We start from the raw sequence: 19,356 nt of genomic DNA, 5'->3' as shown, positions 1-19,356 counted from the left end.
AATTAATTTATGCATTGAATAGCTTTCAATTTCACAGTCTTTATTGTACAGTACAGCCATTTCAGTCTGATTTCTTTAACAATTGTACATTCTCTTCGACTCAACCACTACCACAGCTATTCCACAAACAATTTACTCAGGTGTTACAAGCACACGTCGTATTACATTTTCTGCATGTTGTTAATACTTATCAGCCAATAAGTTGATTGTATCTTTACATGTCCGAACTTACCATATACATAGGAGAGCAATTAATTGTTTGTATATATTTTTTTATACCATATTATATTATATATATATAACTAGATTTTACATTTTAAAGTGACTCAAGTACTTTAAATAGTTTATAACACATAAATCGGTTACTCATATGTGCCACAATTCACAGTACATCGCGCAGGTTGACGGGGCGTATGAGTAACCTAATGAAATGAGGATATAATTTAAAATCCATATCTTTTTAATGTTAAGTTATTTTTTCCATTAGAGCAAGGTTCAAGAGCTTAGTTAACAAACGTGTATACAAACAAAACCTTTTCGAACATCACCCTGGTATTGTTATTGTAGCAATTATTGTTGAGGTAATGCCAATAGGCTGACTGAGAGACTTGAACGGCGAGAAATGCAGGTGTTTTAAGATTAAGTACACTCGACCGTCATGAAACATATCACTATGACCATTTTATTAAACTTTCGACCTTGGCATTGAATGATATAATTGGTAAATGGTTTAAAAAAAGTGCTTTAGTGATTTAAAAAATTAAAAGGAATGAGAGCATCACGCTGCATCAGACTTTTCGGCTTTTAACACTGAAAGGTTTTATATGCCGTACTTATTAAGACTGTTCCTTTTTGAAGATTCTTTATAAAAAGTAGTAAAATTACAACATCCCGTGTGAGTAACATTTTAAAACTACAAGTATAAAAAATACAAGTATGTCTCCATTAATTGGCAATAATTCGAAGCCAAATAAGTTATCTTTAAAAAAAAATCCATAAAGCCTTTTTAACTTACTAACTCACTAGCTAACATTTTTTAATTTTTAATATTTCATTTCATATCTGAAAATATATTAACAAAAAACTTCGTTTGTCGCGTTTTGTGGCAAGCCATTTCCTGCAACAAATCTCTGGCAGCAATAATTTAACACCTTCGTTCAACAACTAAGCAGTGCCGTCACCATCCACTGTTAACTTATGTAACTGCTGAATAATAGCATTTTTGAAAAACTTGTACACAAACGAGGGTAGATTGAGAAGGCCATGACATAAAATGTGGGCTTGTTTGGAAAAACAGAGAGTCGGGTGTTTAGTTTCAAACAAACTGTAAGTAACAAGAATTCAAATGGTCCTAAGATTTTGAAGACGAAGTTTCTTATAAAGTCAAACCTGAGAAAGGTCAGAAATAAATGAAATGAAGCGCTTTTACATTAGTATCTTCAAACAATTTAATCTAAAAATACCAAGCCAAGTTTCAGTTCTAAGCTTATTAGCGCATGACTCTATAATTCTTTGTTTAGATTATTGATATAGCTATAATTATGTCAGCAGATATTTTAGAAAGATAGCCTATTTTCTGAGATCATAGTGGCTCTTAAAGACACTAGATCAATTTCGTGAACTTAGTTTGGCTCTTAACGAGAACTGCTTACTTATAGTGTATCTGTGGCATATAAGGAGAATAAAGCGAAATCGACATACTATGAAGTTTAAGAAGATTGTACCAGTTTGAAGTAGATGAATCTGAAGTGGCTAAAATATCGGCTAAATGTATCTAGCAATAGTTGCATTATCGCTCAAAAATTACATGATTGTCCAGCACGAAAAGTCTTGTCGTGGGCAGAAAAGATGGTGGTAATGTCTTCCTTAAAAATAATAACATGAAATTTGGAAAGCATTTTTTAGCGCAAAATCAGAAAAATTATAATTATATATATTTGTAATAGTAATTGGTCATCGGCAGGAATTTTTGGAAATACTTGTGTATCTAGTATAAAATAATTATTTGTTAAAATTCAACAGATGTTCTGAACAAAGCTATTGAAGTTGTTATATGAAATACCGTGAGTGAGATTTAAAGGCATACTTTGGGCCAAACTATGCTGAGCAAGGCTTGGACAAGAAGAATAAATGAAATGCAGTAAAATATGCAAGGGAGTACGAGAAGTGGAGGTGTGTTAAACCATGACATTTCTAGCATGACAGATAGCGCAAAAGTACAAAAAGTCATGTAAACCTTTGTACTAGTTGCTGCATCACATACGCCCATGTAGTGGATCGCACTATTGTTGGAACTTCAACAAATACCAGATAGCCACGGTGTAGAGCAGAGACTGTGACGCAGTGACAGTGCCAAATGGTTTCCAAGCGCAGTGTAAATGACTGTGTTGAACCGAACTGTTGGTGTCGGCTGGTGCCTGGTTAAGCGCTGCAAATTGTGCAAATACATAAAGATAAAACAAATTGTAAATGCTTGTAAATTTTTGTGATTCCTAAGGTGCTGTGGAGTGGGATGACAATTCGTTGGTCGTTGGAATGACAATGGAATTAGTAACTGGAAATCATGTTTCATATGAGAAGAAAAATGTATTTCACATTGCATAGGTTTGTGAAAAATTGTGTGAATATCAGGCTCAGTTTTGGAGAATTAGTAAGCAAAAGAATGGCATTTTTGTTTTGAGACTTTAAGAATCCGTTGTTTGTGTTGGTATAATATGTAATACAGAATATTGAAATATTTCGCTGCCCTTTCTGAGAATATTTGGATGTTTGTACGTGTATGAAATTCGAGATTCACAAGAAAGTTGCACTAGCTTACCGACCAACCAGGAAAAACAGTTGGCTGAACACTTTTGAATGATCAAAACGAAAAGAGTCACCACGTATTAGAGTAATAATTTTTTTTTCGGCATCAGACCTTAACACCAAAAACAATTACAGACTGGTGGTCTTTGTATAATAAGCACTTTGACTACAAACAAAACACCAAAACTCCCATGCCTTCGTCCGTCAACTGACCCTCATTGTATTCTATTGTAATGAAGCGGACAAGACCATCGCTGCCAGAATAGGTGTCCATGTTACGACAGGCGTGTGGAAAACTCTCATTTCGAATCTCACTTGCTGCGGTCATAAAGCGAATTCAGATATTCATTTTGCCAGCGTTTCCAAAATTGTTTCGAACATTCCTTGCAAGCGCTGCCAATAATCGAGGCGGTTATGCGGTATTTCTGGTAGCGGTGGCTCCGGACGGTAATTGATTGGTCGACCAATTATGAAATCACCTGGCGTTAAGGCTAGTCTTCCTTCGGGTCATCATGTAAGGCTAAGGGCACTAATGCCCTTGTGTGTGTACTTATGAACCTTTGTCTGCAGTTTTACTGTGGTAATTTGTGGTATGTTCCAGCATGTGGAAAACAGTTGCATTCCTCTAAAGGAGACAGCAAAGAGGGAGACGGGTGCAGGAAAAAGGAAAGAAGGTGTCCTGTGTAGTAGAAACCGCTATAATTACATTGTATTGCATTATCTCGGTGGGCGCTTTATTGCAAGTACTCGCGCTGATTGCACTGATTTCACAATCGCAGAAATGCGCAGGTGAAGAAAGCTGATTAACTACGGTTCATATCAACAAATGTCACTACACAACCCACGCTTCGATAATAGAAACACGCCATTTAAGCCGCAATGAAGCTTTTCTCCTTCTGATTATGTTGGTTACATTGAAATGCTTTTGTGGTTAATAATTGAGTTGACCATAAAATAAAAACATTCTATAAACTCTTTAATTAGCGCACTCTTTTGTGTACTTAGAGGGTTTATGCTACTTATTATTACTTCTATCGGTATTACTGATGTTATTCTTATTCCACCGCACGGTCCCCAGCTTTCACCACGTACCTCATATACGGTAGTTTTTATGATATGAGTCATTCGTGACTTAAATATCGATCAATGTGATACATATGAAAAATAGTTCCAGGTTAAAAAAAAAAAAAATAAAGCTATAAAAAATGATACGTCTGAGAAATATCTGGAAGGTATGAATGTCGATTGATTCATATATTTTTTCCTTTACTTCATAATTTTTCGTACAGAGTAACCACCAAGTTTCTCTAACCAATTTGCAAAAGACATGCAAACTCAGCTAAAGTTTTCTTTTCGTTGTTTAAAAAAGTATCAATCAAAGTGAAGTAAATCAATAGAATTTAATAACTTATTTTTAAAGTAAAAAATCTGCTTATACAGGCAGGCTAAAGTCCCGAAGATTTACACTACACCTTTCATAAATAATATTATTTAATGAGCGATTGAAAGAATTCGCTATCAGTAGTCTGTCGAAAAGGTTCGAAAAAAGTGAATTTTAAATCATTTTCCCATCAAACTTTTATTTCATGAATTTGTTACGAACATACTTTTATTTGAGTCACCCTGTATCTCACTCACAACCGATACACGCGAATAAATGATTTTTATCTTGTCTAAAGCAATAATTTTCATACAGGATGCCGTTATGAGCTTACCACAAAAGATACAACCGAGGCGACGGCGTGAAAGCAACAAAAATAAGTATATAATAATAATAATATAATACCCAACGATTACCCTCCTCCCGCCCAACCGACGCGAGGGACGCAATCAGCGAACGAGCGGAATTAGCCGCGTCATAATAGGCAAGGGAGTTTTAAGCGTTGCGATCTTAAGCTGCTCAGCTACAGAAACAAAAATTTCAACAGCCAAAACTAAGAATTTGATTAAAGTTTATAATTTTTAAATGTTATTTGTTAAGAGTAGGTAAAATAATTTTTTTAATGGTAAAGAGTGAGTCTGTTAGATCAAATGTGCTGGAATGAGAATTGAAAGCATGACATATGCGGCGGAATGGTTCGTTTTACTCGAAATTTGTTCTAGAACATTTTAAAAGTGAAGGTCTAAACTGCCTAAATTAATATCAGACAAGAGAGATGGGCTACAGACTGACCCATTGATAAGTTTTACAAGATGATTTAAGGCAAAAAGTAAAAATTGTTTTTGAACGGACTCTAGTTTCTCAGAATGAATTTGATAACAAGGGTTTCATACCACGGAAGCATACTCTAAGTCTGTTCCTGCAAGCCGTAACTTGAGTAAAAATTCAAATATCCTTGGTATGAGCGTTCGTTAGTACAAAAAAAAAAAAAAAAAAAAAAAAAAAAAAAAAAAAAAAAAAAAAAAAAAAAAAAAAAAAAAAAAAAAAAAAAAAAAAAAAAAAAATCGAATTCGTAGATGGGCGTAATTGAACCAAATCGCCATTAACCGAAAACATATAAACTACCATAACTAAGCACTAAATTAATATCACAGTACTCATATTTGGACGCAGTAGCCAGTTGCACTTCTGGGAAAAAAAATTGAAAAATTGAAAATCTCCTACGAAATTCGCTCAGTATGAATATTATAAGAATTGCTACCAATATTGTGAACATGGACGAAGTCGGGTTTAAACCCCGTTCACTCCCTATATAACGGTAATAACTAAATACCTCAAAGATAATAAATTATGACATTGAGATGGTATAAAAGGGCCTTATGAGAGCCAGTGTGAAAATTGGACAATAAGCATGGCACGGTGCCAGGAAAAACACACGGAGTCCGCAATTGATCTCATAACTTAAAGCAGCTTTGCATATGATGACTGGAAAATTTGTTGGCATAAGTGTATTGCAGCGGGAGGGGATTACTTTGAGGAAAAAGAAATGAAAAAAAAAAAAAAAAAATTCACCTTTCAATTTGATCACAGATTATGAGCTTATCTGACTAAGGAACGCATATGGCAACACTTTCCACAAACTCATGTTCTAATGTAAGTGCGTGCCGTCTGAAATGACTACCAAATCACACACTAAAAAAGAAAAATTACAGCACATGAATAATACAGACATATGCCCACACCTTTTCATATTCGAAATAAATATCTAAACAAAATCTTGAGCGCTTAAATGAATTTTTAACCCATATACCCCACATTTTCTGACCAATGGGATTTAGGTGAAAAATTTTCAATTCACTTATTATAGAGCAAATTCTACGATAAACCATAAAACTTAAAAAAAAAAAAAAAAAAAAAAAATCGAAAAATTCAGAGCGACGAAATAGGTGAAAACAACCGGAAAGCAGTCATCCTAATTCATTAATATTTAAAGGTTCCCGAAATTGGATTTCAACTGGATTGATCTAGACAATTTTTAGTACAATACGTTTTCGATATGCCAATGGATTTTGTGAATCCGGAGCTATCTATTGCAGATCGCATTTTTTTTATTTTTTTGAAAATAAAAGCAAAGCAGTCATCCTCTATGACTAAGAGCCCATGTATGGACTGATTACGATAATTTTTGGTTCAAAGGTATTTCAAAATTTCAATGTTCTTTGTGACTCCTGAATTGATTGCTTAAAAATGAAAGCAAGGAGCAAAGCTGAAAAAAAAAATTTAAAGATATATTATTTACCCATCTTTCAAATGGTGCTACATTCTGAAGTTGGAGAGAAAATAATAGCTTTTGAAACGAATTAAAAGAAAATTAAGAGTTATAACTAAATTATAATACCCAACGATTTCCCTCCTCCCGTCCAACCAACGCGCGGGGCGGAATCCGCGAACGAGCGGAATTAGCCGAGTCATAAAAGGCAAGAGAGTTTTAAGCGTTGCGATCTTATGCTGCTTAGCTACAGAAACAAAAATTTCAACAGCCAAAATTAAGAATTAGATTAAGTTTATAATTTTTAAACGTTACTTGGTAAGAGTAGATAAAATATTTTTTTTAATGGTAAAGAGAGAATCTGTCAGATCAAATGTGCTGGAATGAGAATTGAAATCGTGACATATACGGCGGAATGGTTCGTTTAACTCGAAATTTGTTCTAGAAAATTTTAAAAGCAAAGGTTTAAACTGCCTGGTAGAGCGAGCGGTAATGTTAAAATTAATATCAGACGAGATGGGCTACAGACTGGATGATTAATGTTAAGATGTTCTAATGAAAAGCATATGTACCAAAAGTATATAAATTGGTAAAGAATTTTTTGAGATATTTTATTAAGTCTACTCCTATAATCCTCCGTTGTAGAGCACAAATTGATATCACCACCATCACCGGTTGCAACCACAATGCATTAGGTGCTCGTCGTCCGAACGAAAGCCATCTGTGGTTTGCACAGATGTCAGAGCATGATGGTAAGGACAATATGAACAGATTAGCTGAAAAGTAGAAACAACAATCGTGTTTGTTGTAAACAACCAAGGTTGATGTTTTTGTTGTATACAGTACGTTTCCCTTTATTTAATGCGATTTGCATTATGTCACTGAGCTAAAATGCATCAACCGAGCAGAAGATTGGGAGAGCGAGATACCGGTTGTTTGCTGCTCCTAAGTGCGCTAAATTGTTAGAAGTAACGATAATAATTTGAAGCCGCAGTGTTTGTTGGCAATTGGCAGCTGTAATTGTTTTTTTCTTCCATAATGATGCACCGGAAATGGGCCACTTTAATGCCACTGCAGCTGAGTAACTGAAATTCTCGGTTCGCTGGCTTTATTACCCTGTGGCTCATTGTCACGATGGCTCGCTAACACTTTTTACCAAACAACTCATCATAGCGTCATCAGTGGCACGTGTGTAGTCTGTCATCCCCCTAACACGGATGCTTGCTTAATAGGTTGCCATTCACTTGGGACATTTTCTAACCAATATCATTGCTTACTCCTTTCTTCCTTTTGTGTATGGCAAAATATGTTTACTTCCATTGTTTTTTATTATGTTTGGTTTAAACGCTTCAAATCACTTTATATTAACCATTTACACTTGTTAACAGTTTGCACCGATTTTCGTCCTCAGATGTTCAACACTTTCTTCATACTTTTCCCTTGGTTCTATTTTCAATTTTATTTATATTTCAGCCCTTTATGTTCATGGCAAAAAGCTTTAAGGGGGAAACAAGAACACAATGTAGTCGTCTGCTTGGCTTTCCAGTTTCACGAAATCAATTATCGGAGCCAAAGTGCCAAACTTATGGAGGAAATTTAAATTTTTAAAGACAGTTGGTATTATAAAATTGTTTAACCGGCGATGGCTATAAATTTAAATTTAAATTTACTTATTGTTGAAGAGCTATGTTAAATATATTTACCATAAAACATACTGAAATTCAGTTTAATTCTTCTTTGAAACTCAGGTCTTCGTGATATTATCATGAGATATCGCAAAATAATAAAATGAAATAAAAAGCAGTGATAAACATACAGTAAGAGTGAAATATAAGGAAAGAGTGAAGGAAAAAGACCAAGAAAGCGATTTCACGCGATAGCTAACTTAAAGTTTCACAGCTAAAGGAATATAAATAGGAACTGCAAGAAAAAAGTGAATTATTGTTGTTAAAGAGAAAGAGTGATAAAATAAAAGAAAGTGCGAAGCATCGAAACTTCTTCCTTGTAGAAAAACTGGAAAGGAGATGCTAAAGAGATTTCACTGCATCCTATAATTTATGCCTGTCATAACCATGCTGTTGCTATACGATAGATGCGATAAAACCTCCTATCTCATCAGTCATCAACGAAGTGTGTGGTCTTGCGCTTTCCTGATGGAACACTACATCCTTCCCGTTGACCAATTTTGGACGCTTTTGGTCGATCACCTGCTTCAAGCGGTCCAGTTGTTCGCAGCAGATGGTTGAATTAAGCCTCTGGCCATATTGGAGCAGCTTATAGGTGATGACTCCTTTCCAATCCCACTAAACACACAGCAAACCCTCCCTGGCCGCCAATCCCGACTGGCCCCCTGTTTGGGACGATTCACCGCCTTCGACCACGACCGTTTTCGCTTGATATTATCGTATGTGATAAATTTTTCGTCGCCACTCACCATCCGCTTCAAAAATGGGTCAAGTTCGTCTCGTTTTTTTTGCGTCAAATCATGTGGCACCCAAAGATCAAGCTTTTTCGTGTATTCAGCTTTCTGCGGATGTTTTAAATGGCTTGTTGACTAACTCCCATATTCTGGGCGATGTCATGAGATGCCACATGGCGATCTAACTCCATGTTTTCCATGATTTGGTCGGTATTCGTCGTCACAGGTCGTCCGCCGGCTGGCTTATCCATGGTGTCGTTATCACCCGCTCTTAATAGTCAAAACCATTCCTCCTCAGTTTAACTTTAAAATAGCGCAAATTTCGGCGTTAGTGAACTCCATGTTTACACGTCTATAGATGTTGAACGCAACATCCAAACTAATCATGCATAGCGTTGTTTTGTAGGTTATATCAAGACCTTCCAAAGATGTATAGCATTGCCAAATTGGAGCTCTACAGCGCTTTATACATAGCCGCGAAATTCAAAAGACGAAAAGGCGGATTACATTTGACAACCTAATGTTGTTTGTCAAAAAAGTCTTGCGGTATTTTTATTGAATTTTCAATTGTTCATAAATCTTTTTTTTTTGATGACTCATGCCCAGCTCTTGATGCTACGGCTGCTACCATGCCGGTCTCTTTCGACCAATTCAGCAATTGTATCGCAATTTACGACGACAGGCCTTGCGGAGCGTGGCGCATCTTCGACCACCTCTACACCAGAACAAAAACGTTGAAACCATCGTTGTGCGGTGGAAATGGAAACTGCATCGAGTCCATAAACTGCACAAATTTTATTGGCGGCTTGAAATGCATTATTGCATTTATCGTAGTAGTGCTGTAAAATATGCCGTATTTTCTCTTTATTTGGTCCATGTTTGCGACGCTATAACTCACGAACGACTCAAAAGAAACGACAATCAATCAAACACGTGTTAGCGCGTAAAATGAGCTTTCCAAAAAGCTTTACAAAAGGTATAGCATGACCCGATGCGACGAATAAAACTAGAACTACGCGCTCTCAGCGCCAACTAGCGAAAATACCGCAAGACTTTTTTGACAACCTAATATTATGGAATATTCTCCACTTTCATTCACATAAAATTGTGTAAAAATGAAAGGTAGTGAAGTGGAAATTTTGTAATTTATGAGATAAAGATAAAATGTGGAGAATTCACACTTATACATACAATATAAATGCAAGTAACATATAATGTATTATATACAAAAAGTGATTTCTGTATGCAGATATTGCAACTGGTTACTCAGGAAACACCTGCGGCCAAGGATAGATGTGTATGTGGCAATTCGTATGTGTGCGTAGGAGTATTGCTAGACATTGCAAAAAATGTCACATATCTTTGTATATGTGTGCAAAGGTGCTGTGGGGGTAATTTGTATGTCTTCCAGGACACTGATTAAACTCTGTGGCAAATTATTACAAAACAATTCTGCATATGTGAGTATGTGTATTCGTACAGTAACTGAAGCACAACATGTTTTTCCACAATTTCTTTTACATATAATACAAATGTAAAATCGAGTTAAAATGGCGTGAAAGTTGCATTTCAACTGCAGAATGCCATATGAATTGGAATTTCTAATAAATTTGAATCAGGAAACCAGCACATTCACGCTCACACACACCAATGCGTATGCTTGTTAGTATAGTATTATGTTGTGGTGAAGGCTTTGAATAATTCAGAGCTCCCAAGTACATTAGGGTGAGACATAACTAACCAATCGAATTTATAGGTCGACATGAAAATATTTACGGCGGAAAAAATGTCTTACAAGGAGAGGTTGTTAACTTTTTTTTTCTTTTAAAGAATATGCAGAAGTTTCGCTTATTTATATGGTGAAGAGTGTAGGATAAGGACGAAATACTATGCTACTGAACTCGACAGAGATTAAGTACAACTCTGGAAGGAAGCGTCATAACGCTTGCGGACAGCTAATTCATTCCAAGACCGACTGCGTAAAAGAACAGTCAACACATAAGACCAGTAAATAAATGTAGTCTGTTGAAGTATTGTAAATGAAACTGCTTTATTATTACAACGGACATTATAATAAATACATAAAATATACGTAAAATTACATCACATAAATATATTGCCTCTTCCTACATTTAAATATACAATACTACTTAACCTCATACAAATTTTTCAAAAATCTACTTAGCGATGAATTTCAACTCTAAAATTCGTATAGTTAGATCTTGCAGGCATGTGTTATTCTCGTCAGAAAGGTTCTTGTAACCAATAGTTTTTCAAAGTGAGCTTATTGCCTCAATACATGTGCAATACCTTGTGGCAATATACGCTTCCATACCATATGTAGTAAACACATTCACACAAATCATTCTTGAAAAGAAATGTGGGGATTAAGACTAACAACTCTATTTATCAAAATATGTCACAAATTATAAAATGAACTAATATTTTTCAAATTCATCGAACAGTTTAGAATATAATATTTGAGCATGATTAAATCCAGAAATTCAGCGAAATATATACCATGAAACAGCAACAGTATTGGATGGACATTTTTTCTAAGAAAACTATTTCCTTTTACACATCATATATTCACATATCGAATAAAGTGGTGATGGGTAATGCCAACGCCATCCAGCTAGTTTTCTGCAAGTCGAAAGCATGAATGTGAACTCGCAAAAATAACATAATATACCAATTATATATATGAAACGCCCGAGTAATTTGGTAAAGCTAAATATTATCCAAGCTGGCCCTAGTCCCATATTTTTATATTGCAGTTAAATTGTCTGGATTTGAGTTCTAACATCCACGAATTTTGCTACTGGAACAGAAGTAGACTTCAAAGCAAGTTCTATTGTTTTTTCTTCACCGTTAGCACTACAACCGTGGGCCGAAAACACAAATGATCGCTAGTTGGACAATAAGAATATAGAAGATAGTGTGGTCAAAATATTAGACATACTTTCCAGATGAATCCATCTTATCATTTCTTTCATAAAAATTAACATTTATTTTAATTATACGAGCATATTGAGAATGAGTATAAACTATAATTGATCGACTAGAAACGGATATAATCCAAAACAACTCTAAAACTTCCGTTAAAAATTGTGCGACAAGACTCCGTAGCTCAAAAACAAAAAAAAAAAAAAAAAAAAAAAAAAAAAAAAAAAAAAAAAAAAAAAAAAAAAAAAAAAAAAAAAAAAACATATTACATTTGCATCACGGTATTTTTGGTACTAATGAGCTAAAACTCACTCTTCCTTAGGTTTTATTTATAGTATATGATAAGCCTTTTTTCGCCTCAATCATCACTTTCCTCTTTCTTTAATTTTTGCGCAGATCTCTTCGAATTTTTTTTTTTGCTGTACATTTCTGGCTTCAATAAACAAATTTTAAAGTGTGTATAGTCAAGAATACCAATATTGGCACTGCATGTATTGGTAGTACATGCACATTCATACTTATGTACATTCATATATGTTTGTACATGAATTCGCGAACGTGAGTTGTGGTTAACTTTCGGGTTTATTTTAAAAGTATAAACACGAGCAAATGTTCCAAATTGCGAAATGATGCAGAGTTAACAGAGTTTTATTGAGTAAGAGTTCATCAAACGAATCAAATTAATTGGGTTAAAAGTGGTTTGTATTCCGAAACCATATATTCTACAAGAAGAATTTGGATGTCAATATTGCCAGCAATAGAATTAGTAGTCATATAAATTACATCCGCTAACTGTCAACAGCTCTTGATTATATATTCATATATATTTGTGTATAAAGAGTTTAAGCAAGAAGAATGAGAGTTTAACCGTGCACGCTCTGGGTTGCGTTCCACTTCATTGATAAAGGGTTGTCCAATTAGGATGGTCTTTGAGAAAAAAGACAATCTTTGCAGTAAATTTTCAAGTTCCCTAAGGTACATTTCGCGCGAGTTTTCACTGAAATTTTATTACTGAATCCTCCGTTATAATTGGTTAGAGCGCTCCTTTATGCTTGGTGGGTGCGCTCTCTTTGCTGGAAGGCTTTAGTTGACATTTTATCATGGAAATACATACCTGTACGCCTTATTAACATTTACAAATCGTTCTACTTTTGTACGAATATGCACGTTTCGCAAAAAATTTGTGTCGCGCGCTTGGCTCAGCTTATGGTCAATATCATCGGCTTATAGAGCGCACTATTTCCAATACCATTACATATTGAAACCCGGCATTTATTATTGGATAATATTCGACCGAATAGACTACCTCCAGCATGTAGTGAAGAAAACATAACAGCCGTAACAGAGAGTTTATACAAGACTGTCGCAAGTCCATTCAGCGCCGCTTGAATGGAACGACTTGCCGTATTTTACGTCGTGATCTTAAATTGACAGCGTAAAAAATACAGGTGCCGAACTGAAGTAGCTCGACCTTCCCGCTTCGCTCTATGTGCTATTGAAAAATTCCAAGAAGATCCGTCGCTTTCAAGCTAAATTTTGTGAAGTCCATTTCTGGCTCAGTGGGCATGTAAACAAGCAAAATTTGAAAATTTGAAAAAGATAATCTTCAAAAAATAAATGCCAAAGAATGTTAGCAAGAAGTGAGAGATAGACATACTCTCACCTTAGTTTTGCAATGTAGAGATACTTTGCATCATCATTTACAATATCCTTTCTACAGGACAATATCATTGCCAAAAGATATAATAATATTATGAAAAGCCTTTTTAAGGCCAAAATACGCTTTAAATTTGACTAGTGCGACTAACACGAAATCAATGAACCTAAGTTCTATCGTGGAAGGAATGGGAGAAACGGTCAGTACGTCCGGTTCAAAGATAGAAATAGATGTGTGGAATGCATGAAAAAAATGGACGAGTTGATACAATCGGATATTGCCGCAGCTATCCAGACCATGGACTTCTAGATGTTCCTTAATACAAAGAATTATTCCAAGTAGCTACTTTTGGGAAATGTATATGGTAAAGTTAGGTTAGGTTTGATGGCTAATCCAGAATTCGCACTTGGACTTTTAAATGAGGTCCTTTTTGAAGTCATAAAAATAGAACTCCTGCAATTTAAGTACGCAAACAATGCCTTTTTTGGCGGTAAAAATTTGGTAAGGTGTTTAATTCTTAGTTCCAGTAGATTGGTAAAATATCTGAAAGTGTGAGCTCCCAATGTTTGAGTTTCAGTATCGTAAATGCGGGACGCTCGAGAAGAAAGTGCTGTGATGTTTCCACCTTGTCTTCTTCCATACATCTGCTGCAGATGAGGAAAGCCTTACTGAAGTAATTTGTTTAATTTGTTCTTCTTGTTTCATTCCCTTAAATTAGTTAGGCTTCAACCGATAAAAAAAAAGTTAATAACTGTATGGCCCAGGACTTCCCTTTACAATTAAGAGCTCAGAAATGCTTTCTCAGAGGTGTCTACGAATATATTTTTCAGAGTACGCAGCGGAAAAAACTTTCGATGATGTTGACTTACCCTTATATACACCAAAAAAAAAGAAGTACATACCTACATTATATAAGTATTACTTTCAGTTTTTGTTCGTTTAAATTAAATTCATTTTGTTTGGTGAAAATTAAATTCATTTTACGAAAAGCCGCATTCTGTTTGACGAAACAATGATATAACTGTAAACACAAACACGCTCACATACCCATGACGTATGTATGTCCATCCACCGTGGATGACATGGCAGCTTATATGAAGAAATGAAGTGCCAGCAAACACATAGACGTAAACCCATGTAGCCATTTAAACCCGCTGGCTGGAAAACTAATTTAGACCGATAATCTCTTTGTCAAAGTGGTTCAGGATGATCCGTAAACGCGGTTTTCCGTATGCAAATAGCGCAAAACGGTTCAGCATTCATTGCAAAAATTCCAACATTTCATTAGGTGCAAAGCTCTCGCCAAGCAAGCAACACTTCATCAATAAAAAGACGCAATGCACATTGGTGAGGTTACGTATACGCCATGGTTCCAAAAAAAAAAAAAAAAAAAAAAAAAAAAAAAAACAAAATGATTAGCGACTTTTTGAATTTTTATCCAAAGAGGGCTTTACTTTTCGATAAAAAAAAAAATTAATAAAATTAGTTTTCGTTTGGTACTCTGAAAAATAGGCTCCTAGACACCTCTAAGGAAGCCTCCCCAAGAATGAGTTTTTAATTTTAACGGGCAGGTCCTCCTACTTACAGTTTTCTATTTTTTCTTATTATCAGATAGAAAAATTTATACTTCGCTTCCTAGCAATTCAAAAAATATTTTGTTCCTTAGATTTTGTAGGAATTTGAATGCTCTACAAAAAAGGTTTTCGATTTTTTCGTAAACTCAACCGTTTAAAAGATATTAACGGTTGAAGTTTGATTATTTTTGGGAAAATTTTTTATTTCTTATGAATTTCATAACTTAATGAAACAAAAAAAAAATCATTATGAATGATGATGCTCCACAAGAGCATTTAACACATAACAATACAGGTATTGCAGAGTGGGCGTGCCTGCACTACATATTTGAAACATGTTGGCCCGCCTGAACACATTTGTTTGCTCCGTCGACAATGCCCGCAATTAAAATAAAATTCATGTTTTATGCAGTTTTATTCGTTCACTGACAGCTTGGCGCTACACATCAGCTTTTCGCATGTCCACACACGATATTTGGACCAAACATTTTATAAGAAAATCACATACTATCGCGACTTATCATCCTACTCCTGCTGTTTATTAAAGTAAAATCTTTAACTACACAATCAAGCGCTGTGGGACTCTTACGGGGGCCAAACACTCGCCTCCAAACAAAAGGTTCAGGCGTTTCACTGGCAACTTGTCGACGCGCCACGAAAGTGGCTTCCTGTTGATCTTAAGTGGTTAGGCTTTTTCCAACTACGTGACTCATTGAGCTCTCGCGTGCTACTTATTTGCTTCCTTTACCCATCTCTGCTTCTTTCGGTGCTTTTCTTTGTTGATTTTATGACCGTGTGTATTTGTATGAAAAGCACGTCATCTGTCTTAATTTATGGACATAAAGCAATACTTTGGTAATACTATTTGATTAAGTCTTTCCAAGATATCCAAGGCAATGCAATTTTCAGCTTTTCTTATAGTAGACTTTGAAAAGGCATTATACTGGCGTGATGAGGATAACTCAGTAAGTTGACATCATGAGAAATACAAACTTTTTGCTTGAAGAATATCTCAAACCATAATTACCCACTAACTAACTTTGTGAATCTAAAGTGTTTTATACCATAGTGCCTTTTTCTGTATACGTAGCAAGTCAAAGATATTCTTTGAATAAACGACAGACAGATAAAACTAAAAATTTGTACATGTAGAAGGTAGGATGAGATCATAGACTCTAAATACAAATTAATGTGACCTAAGTGCTGGGAACTTTTGAAAATATTTTCACTTATTCGGATCGAAAAAATTCAATCAAATTAAGCTTAATAACACATATGTTTTGAAATGATCATTTCTCATACTGGTAACCATGCCTCTTCTTTGAACTTTAAGTATGTATGTATTTCCATAGAGTTTTGGACGCTACATAAATGTAGTATCGTTAAGTAGTATATCTGTGAATAAATAAGTTAATTCGTTCCTTTTTTCGCCACTCCCTAAAGTTTGATATCAACTAAACAAATACTAACTCGGGTAAGGAGCCAAGATTTTGACAAGGTTAAAAACACCTGATATTGATAGCCTCTTTTACGTACGTGATGTTGGCAATGAGGAAAAATAGTTACTGCCTTCATTTAAAATAAACCTTAACTTATGCCTAAAGAAGCTTTTTCTAAACTTAGCTCAAGATATGCAAATAAAAATATATCTATAAATGAAAAAAAAAAAAAAAAATTGAATCGTCTTAAATAAACGCTTGGAATCTTCATAACGAATGTATTTGCATAAAAAATCTCTCCGAGAATGTCACTCACAGCTTTCACCTGATTTAAATTCATGTCGATCAAATGTGTCCACAAGCAATTCTTCAACAATATACATGTAATTAGGGCTACCTCTAGAGCTGGTGAAAGTTGAAACAAATTACTTTTTTTCAGCATATGAAGATATTTATGGTAGTTTAGAGTAATATAAATTATTCGACTTCCATTTACCGAGTATTAAGGGGTTATACTATATACAGCTAGGATTTTTCTATTTTATTTCTTAATGTACTAAATTTCATGTCGTTTCGGTGAACATTTACGAAGTTACACGCACATTTGAAAATAAGTAGTGATGTTTTCAAAGTTGGTGACCAACATTACTCGAAAACGTCTATACCGGTTTGTCCAAAATTTTTAGTAAATTTTTTTATCACCGACAAATCTTTTTTGCAAAAAATTTAAGGCAGAGATTTTGGTAAAAAAATTAATTTTTCTTATTCCTTCAATTCTCTTTACTAGACTTAACTTTAATGAAATCTATATATAGTTTTTTTTTTTTAATTTCAAAAGATCCAGTTCAGAGAAATAGTGGTCACAGTTGATCGTCTTTTTTGAGAGGAGCTCTCGGAGATCAGATTTCCAAATAGATATTTTTACTAATACTAGTTCTTAAAATACAGTCACAATATATCATAATATGTGAACACATTTTTGATCAACAAACTAAAAATGTTTCTGAGACAAAATTCTGGAAAAGTAATTTTTTTTTTGGCCTTCTAACCATATGTAACCCCTTAATAAAGCAACTGATCTCTTATAAAAATGTGAGTAAGACAAAAAACTGTCACAAAAGAATGTCAATCTCAGTTTTGTCGAATTTTAATTCATGAACTCAATGAGAGCTGTTGGCAGTTGAAACAAGTTATGTATGTCAGCGCCAGCAAAGTTTCACCATATTTATGATAGTTGAGGCAATCGAATTTATTTGATTTCTACAGGGTGGGCCAAAAGAAATCAAAGGGTGTAAAAGTTTAATAAATTTTTCATTTCTTAATTTTTTATTTTATTTTTTCTTTCAGATTATATAGACAACACTTGGAGAATTTATAATGGGGAGGTATACAACTGAACAGAGAACCAGAACAATAGATTTTTAGAAAATTTTTTACGTCCTGCTCTTGAAAACAGACCTGGTAGGTGGTTTCAGCAGGACGGAGCTACTGCTCATACTGCCCGAGACACAATGGCACTTTTAAGCGAAGTTTTTGGAGGGCGAATAATTTCCAGAAATTCGGAAATTATTTGGCCAGCGCGATCGCCAGATTTGACAGCACCCGACTATTCTCTTTGGGGTTATTTGAAGGAGCGAGTGTACGTGAACGAGCCAGAGACAATTCTTGAATTCAAGGCAAACATTGGTGCATAATTCGAACGCTACAGCCACAAGTTTTGAAAGATGTTATGGAAAATGCTCTAAAAAGAGCCCATAAGTGCGAAGCTGAAACGGCGGTCATTTAAGAGACATCATTTGCATACTTAGTGTAAAAAAATATTTTTTGTACATTATATAATCTGAAAGAAAAAATAAAAAAAAATTAATAAACGAAAAAGTTGTTAAACTTTTACACCCCTTGGTTTCTTTTGGCCACCCTGTATTTATTAAGTGTTAAATGCAAATGTTTCATTGGGAGTCTTGAATGAAAATGAATTTTCAATTGATGTCCTACAAAATATTTTTCATTTCCTTTAGTACAAGATGTTTTTATAATACTGTTTTAATTAAATTAGCTGTCAAGGTAAACATCTATGTTTGACATTTATACTCAGTTTACTTTGGTAACTATCCACTAAATTTGCATACCGTAAAATAGTCCAAAACAATGTAAAAATAAATATTCAACACTTATTGGCAGCCTACCGAGCACCTCGAACTCGTCAGAAAATTACTATAATCATAGAAATTAGAAGTGTGAACAATCCTGAAAGATGAAAAATAACTCGCTGTTCACCATTCTTTTAAATATTATGATACTTGAGTATCCGGTTTTAAGAAATTGATATGCCAATGCTCTACCACAGTTATGAGAATTGCTACCGTTAGGCTACTTTTTGTGAGAATTCTTTATGGCAATAAATTAAAATGACAAATGAACTGCAACTAATCAACAAATAATTGTAGCGCTACCGCGAACCGTGTGCTCAATAAATCGGACTCAGGACTAGAGAAAACTTATCGAATATGTAACACAGGTGCTTCACAATGACAAATTCACGAAGACAAATAAGTTCAGAACCCTTGCCCATGCATATAAATATATTTATTTAGTTATCCTTATAATTTTTATTATAGCAATGTGCAAACATTAGAAATATCAAATGTATAACAATCTGTAGGGATGATAGAAAAATAATATAGAGGATTTATTTGTAGTAGTGATGAATTCCGTGGACAAAATCAACTATATAACAGCGAAATAGTCGCGGCAAGAGCTCTTTACAAACCCGATTAAGTTGCCTGTGTGTTTCATTCAATCCGCTTAAGAGGGTATTCTACTCTAGAATTTTGAAAAATTCCATTATTTTTCATATATTTAAAGT

This window comes from Bactrocera latifrons, unplaced genomic scaffold (genome assembly GCF_001853355.1).
Source record: "Bactrocera latifrons isolate USDA-ARS-PBARC rearing strain unplaced genomic scaffold, ASM185335v1 scaffold_33, whole genome shotgun sequence".
Classification (NCBI taxonomy): Eukaryota; Metazoa; Arthropoda; class Insecta; order Diptera; family Tephritidae; genus Bactrocera; species Bactrocera latifrons.
Note: the sequence above shows the minus strand (reverse complement) of the source record.